This window comes from Urocitellus parryii, chromosome 7 (assembly GCF_045843805.1).
Source record: "Urocitellus parryii isolate mUroPar1 chromosome 7, mUroPar1.hap1, whole genome shotgun sequence".
NCBI classification, from domain to species: Eukaryota; Metazoa; Chordata; class Mammalia; order Rodentia; family Sciuridae; genus Urocitellus; species Urocitellus parryii.
This window is the reverse complement of record NC_135537.1, coordinates 104,291,157-104,298,095: the sequence shown is the minus strand read 5'-3', so window position 1 is coordinate 104,298,095 and position 6,939 is coordinate 104,291,157.

The window sequence follows — 6,939 nt, the reverse complement described above, 5'->3', positions numbered from 1 at the left end:
CGCAAGAGTTAACAACTAGAATCAACAAATGGGACTTACTCAAACTAAAAAGTTTTTTCTCAGCAAAAGAAACAATAAGAGAGATAAACAGGGAGCCTACATCCTGGGAACAAATCTTTACTCCACACACTTCAGATAGAGCCCTAATAACCAGAATATATAAAGAACTCAAAAAATTAGACAATAAGACAACAAGTAACCCAATCAATAAATGGGCAAAGGACCTGAACAGACACTTCTCAGAAGAGGACATACAATCAATCAATAAGTACATGAAAAAATGCTCACCATCGCTAGCAGTCAGAGAAATGCAAATCAAAACTACCCTAAGATACCATCTCACTCCAGTAAGATTGGCAGCCATTAGGAAGTCAAACAACAATAAGTGCTGGAGAGGATGTGGGGAAAAGGGCACTCTTGTTCATTGCTGGTGGGACTGCAAATTGGTGCAGCCAATTTGGAAAGCAGTATGGAGATTTCTTGGAAAGCTGGGAATGGAACCACCATTTGACCCAGCTATTCCCCTTCTCGGTCTATTCCCTAAAGACCTAATAAGAGCATGCTACAGGGACACTGCTACATCGATGTTCATAGCAGCACAATTCACGATAGCAAGATTGTGGAATCAGCCTAGATGCCCTTCAATAGATGAATGGATTTAAAAAATGTGGCATTTATACACAATGGAGTATTACTCTGCATTTAAAAATGACAAAATCATAGAATTTGGAGGGAAATGGATGGCATTAGAGCAGATTATGCTAAGTGAAGCTAGTCAATCTTTAAAAAACAAATACCAAATGACTCCTCTGATATAAGGGGAGGAAACAAGGACAGGGTAGGAACGAAGAGCTTGAGACGAAGATTTTCATTAACAGGGTTGAGAGGTGGGAGGGAAAGGAAACGAGAAGGGGAATCGCATGGAAATGGAAGGCGATCCTCAGGGTTATACAAAATGACATATAAGAGGAAAGGAGGGGTAAGACAAGATAATTCAAATGGAAGAAGTGATTTACAGTAGAAGGGGTAGAGAGAGAAAAGGGGAGGGGAGGGGAGGGGAGGGGGGATAGTAGAGAATAATATAGACAGCAGAATACATCAGACACTAGAAAGGCAATATGTCAATCAATGGAAGGGTAACTGATGTGATACAGCAATCTGTATACGGGATAAAATTGGGAGTTCATAACTCATTTGAATCAAACTATGAAATATGATGTATGAGGAACTATGTAATGTTTTGAACGACCAACAATAAAAAAAAAATTCACTAATACTCAAACTACCTTAAAAAAAATAATCACTAGGCCATTATTTAGCACCAGTAATAATTTTAAAAATATTTACTTGCCCTTTTCACTAATATTGTGCATTTTCAACATATCATCCAGTGTCATTGTTACTACTTCTCCTATAGAGTAGCAACATCAATAAAAGAAACTGAATGAATCTGGCATGTATGTGTTGGCCCCTAGACCATAGGCCTGTGATCACAATAATCTCATACATATTTATAGGTTAAGTTTTATACATCATGAAATAATGACTAGATATGTGTAGACACAGTACACAGCAAACTGCTTTCTAAGTTTAAAGAATCAACAATTATGCATCTGGCTTGCATGAGAAAGTCATGATATAATTATTTTTCCAGGTTAGGAATTAAAAAAAAATAACTATCAAAATTAAGTGGCCTGCTTAAAGACAAACAGTGTGATTTGCAAATGGCAGTTGATCCCAGAACTCAAGCTGCATGACTTAAAATTTTTAATAGTAGTCATTCACACTATTCTGTGTGCTCTAAGTCATAAATGTATAAAGAATAAAAGAGATTACATGTTTTTAGCAATATCAGGTATAATGAATAATTTTTTTCTTTAAAGAAGCTATATTATGTTTGTATGCTTTAAATCACTAGACTTGTATCAGTATGTATATTTGTATGAGTGAAAGGTGGAAATATTCAAAATGATTTTGAGAAATATTGTGAGCATTTCAATAAAAATAAAGTACTAGTTCAGGAAAAATACAATATTATGGAAACATCTCTGTCACTGCAGGCTCCTTCTTAATGTATCCCATGTGAAATTAATTATATTAAAAATTCAGCTTTCTGCTATATCAACAAATTCAGATGAATGAATCCATGTATATTAAAAATGATTATTCAAACAAAATAACAGTCACAGAGATTCTAAAAAGACTATTATCCACACACATAAATGATCTGAACTGGAAGAGAAATCTTTCAGTGGCTAGTTTTTTGCAATGAGGGTTGACATCCCTTGTAGATAATATAATAATGTAACTCCATTTTTAGATTTTCAGATTAATGAAGAATTATTTTTATTTTTCAGTAATATCATTGTCATTGCTCAATTTGGTCTTCTGTGAATATGACTTCTGTAACTTTAAGTTAATCCTTCAAATGCCATTCATTCCTTAATATTTGCTGTTGTACACATGGAGTTGGGTAAACAAAGATCGAGTTCCCACATACTCAGAATTTACAATCTGAGACACAGAGAAGAGTGAATACTAGAATCCAGTGTGTACCATGCTATGGTAGATGTGAGTTCCGGGTATAAGCATGGTACATGTGGGACACAGTTTGAGCTGTTGAAAGAAGTGATGCTTACACAGGATCTTAAAATGCATTTATCAAGGGTCACTTCATGGATGACATTGTATACTGGGCTAAGAAGGTTAGAGGGTGTTCTATTCAAGAAAGATTTTCAAAGTGAAACAGCATGATAAATATATATATATATATATATATATTATATATGTATGTATATATACTTATATATATACACACACACATACGTATACACATATATATGCACACATATATATGTATATACATATATACATATATATGCATATATAGAGACTATTTATATCAAGTACATATGTGTATACAGACATATAGACATGATTTATACATATGTATATTAAAAATACAAATACTAAGAAGATATAATTAATAAGGCATAATACAAATATTAATTATACACAAATATGTGGGTATATATATATTATTAAGAAATATCTCAAAATAAAATTATAATGATTAAAACAATAAATCAGAACATTCATGGATCTTCTACCTAGCATTCTCAAATTGTAAAGTTTTACAACATACATGTAGATTTTATAGTAAAATATTAGAGATCATTTTGAAGATATCTGTGTGACAATTCCCATCCCATCATTTTCTGTCTCTCCTAGTAGCCATAATATCAAACTTGATGAATATTTTTATTCCCATGCATAGTAAACTTATAGGAATTATAGCCTCATGCATAAATTATTTTTCAAAGTATATATAACATTAATGATATTTTGTCTTTTCTCATCCATATGCCTTTTATTTCTTTCTGTTGTCAATTTTTGTCTTTTTTTTACATACCCTAGATCGTTTTCCACTGCTATAGTTTAAGTAGAAGCAATGGTATTATTAATGTATCACCTCAATTCTTAATAAAATGCTCCTAAGTTATCACCATTAAGAATATTACTGACTACAGCTTTTGGATTATGTATGAGATTAACAAAAATTCCTATTTCTAGTGTGCTGAGTATATTTTTTTTAATTATGAATTTGTTTTCTGCTCTTGTTGAAATGATCATATCATATTTCACCATTAATATATTAATGTGCTGATGTTATTCTTCCTGCTGGGACTTCTTGCAACCAAGATGATGATAACAATGAACTTCATCAGCAAGTATATACAGGGGCTTCACAGAGCACTGCATGCTCCTGACGGTATGCCTCTCTCCTTGCCTCAATATCATCATTGACAGGACAAAAGTGGATGCCAAAATCACCTCAAAAGCTCCTGGAGAGCACCTGCCACCTGCATTCACTCTTGCTTATGACATGATCTACCAGAGTCCAGTCCTCAGAAGGAAGCTACAATAAAACTAACAGACACCCTCATTCCAGGAAGTCAACAAAAAGATGAACCTTTCATATTTATGTTGCTGTTTATCTCAGTCACCGCTGAGTCCATGGCTTCAAGGCCTTTGATGTCTCTTGACCTCTCATTAATGCAGTTTGTACATCTCTCATTTGGTATGTATTCTCCCCCATTATTCTTTATCCTTAAATACATCCACTCTGGAAATCAAGACAGTTCATCATCAAATTCTCCTACTCCTACGCTCTCCCTGGGGGTTCTTCTTATTCTTTTGCATGTGCTCTCAGAACACTGTTTCCTTTGCTTTTCTTTCAAGATTTTTCTTCTTAGACACTGATCTTGGGAGTTAAGTTAATATTCTCCTCCCTTCCCTTTGCTACCTCTTACCTATTGTTTCTCATTCATTCCCTCATCCTTACTACAGCTCTTTGAAAACTTATAACAGATTCACCAGTAACATTTCTCCTTCTTTGGGTAAAATATCGATACACAGGTGAATAGTCCTCATTTTGAAGATGTGAATATTTCTCTTACAGACATTACATCTTTCATAATTTACAATGATTTCAACATCTGAGATGATTAATTCCAGCATCTTGAGTCCCAGTTCTTCTACTTAAAATCTTGTAATAGTGATCATATTCTTCCTCCCAACTGGGTTCCCCCCACAGAGTTATACTCTATATCTTATGTTGACAAATAGTTTTATGCTTGCCTACTTCAGTTTAAAACTTTATACATACAGGATGCTAGCTTATTTTTATACCTGAACGCTTACCCTGGATTTTACAATGTTTGAGCTCATCTTGACTTCTACCCTAATCTACTACAGTCACATTCTGTCAGCCTCATTCTGTCACGGGTTGTCTCCTCCCATGGCTGTTTTACTCCATTTTCCTATTGCTATAACAGACTATCTGAGAATAAGAAATTTATAAAAGAAATAAATTTATTTGGGCTCATAGTTTTAAAGGCTGAGAAAACCCAAGACATATTACTAGTGAGGTTCTCATGATGCTTCAATTCATGATGAAAAGCAGTAAAGCAAGCAGGTGCATGGAGAAGGGACAAACACCAGAAGCAGCCTCGCTTTTCCACAATGCACTCTTGGAGCAACTAATTCAGCTACATAAAAATATATCCATTTTTATAATAAAAGCATTAATTCCTTTTAATGTCCTCATCAACATTTAAAGGCCCTGTGTTCCAAACCCACCACAATGACAATGAAATTTCAACGTGAATTTTGGAAGGGACAAACCATATTCAACCCATAACACTAACTTTGGCTTAAGACTTAAAATCACTGTTTTGAATATACTCTCCATCCCTTTTCTCCCTTTCCCTTCTACTGGAATTGACAAGAAAAATTTCTTAAAACAACAGTAAATCCAACTGTAAACCACATCACTCTCAATTCCAACTTGGAAAAACAAGGAATCTAAATGAATCCTTATAATTACTGTGATAGCTTTGTATGATTATGCACATACAATAAATTGTTGAGTTTTGAAATTTTGGTGGACTATAATAATAAGCCATGAGAATCAGCTTTAGACACTGACACTTGGCTTATTAAAGGGTGATTTTGGAAACACTGGTGATCTGGTGATAAAAGCAGATCAGGGAAAGGGAGAAGTAGAACTACAATGGAGAAGCAATAGAAGACTTGATTAAATGCCTGGGTGGAAGTTTTATCTCTACCCAAGATATGGATAGGAGAGATGGGTGGAAGGTGTTCTAATCCCTAATATCCAATGATTTCATGAAGGGATCAAAGAGGTGAATTAAATGTAGATATGTTAAGTCAACACTCAGGTATCACCTAGACCTTACAGAGAGCTAATAACCCAAGGAATTGCCAAAGCAAACTTGAGCCAAAATAACAAAACTTGAATTATCACACTATCTGATATCAAAGCACTGTATATTACAAAGAAATTATAATCAAAGCATGAAGATACTGATATAAATACACACATATCTGCCAACAGAACCATATGAAAGTCCAGAAATAAACCCATGTATTAATGCTGGTTATTCACATAAGGAGAATGAAATTAGGCCCTAACTTACATCAAGCACAAAAATCAACTCAAAATGAAGTAAAGACTTATGAAATCATGAGTCTGAAACTGCAAAACTTCTAGACAAAAACCTATTGAGAACACTCTACAATATTGGTTGAGGTAAGACCGTTTAAGGATAAAAACAGAAATTCAGCTATGATGAATATAATTTTGTTTTGTTGATTTTTTAGACTATGCTAAATCAATTTAAATTAGAGAATGAAAGCCATCCACAACAACATGAACAAATATCAGAAATATAATATTAAATGAGAAAAGCAAATCACAAAAGATATGTTCAATTTTGTGGATAATAAAAATTATTCAGAAAAGAAAAAACATGGTAAAAATGATTGTTAGGATCATATAACTGCTACCATAGAAGTGTAAGAATTGTAGAAGGTAGGATACATATGTGACATGATCTTATTTATAATACTTTGTTTGTAAAGAGTTTAATGCATATTAAAAAATAATATAGTTCAATGTGCCTAGGAGCAAAATGCAATAAATAGCATGTTTTATACTGACACACTTGATCATTTTCATACAATTTAAAAGAGCAGAAACAACAAATACAACCAAAAATAACTCAGATTTTTCACAAAGGTCTGTAAAATGTGGAACATGATACGAATCTATGGTGTGAGGAACAGTGATGAAGAGAAAAGGGAATACAAAATGCCACTAGTAAGACTAGCATGAAGAGCACTGAAAGGAATGTCCAGATCATCTCTCAGAAGGAGTGCACATGCACCCTTTTCTAATAACACAACAAGAAATTTACTATCACTCCAGGATAGACAACTATGCACCTACCCAGAAAAATCAAAGAAAAGGATTGTATTGTATTATGAAAATAACCCTATTCTGTAAATTCCTACTAACAACTACAGAGAACACAGTACCAGGTATAGGCATTAATGGAATGTTCCAGGCAGAGA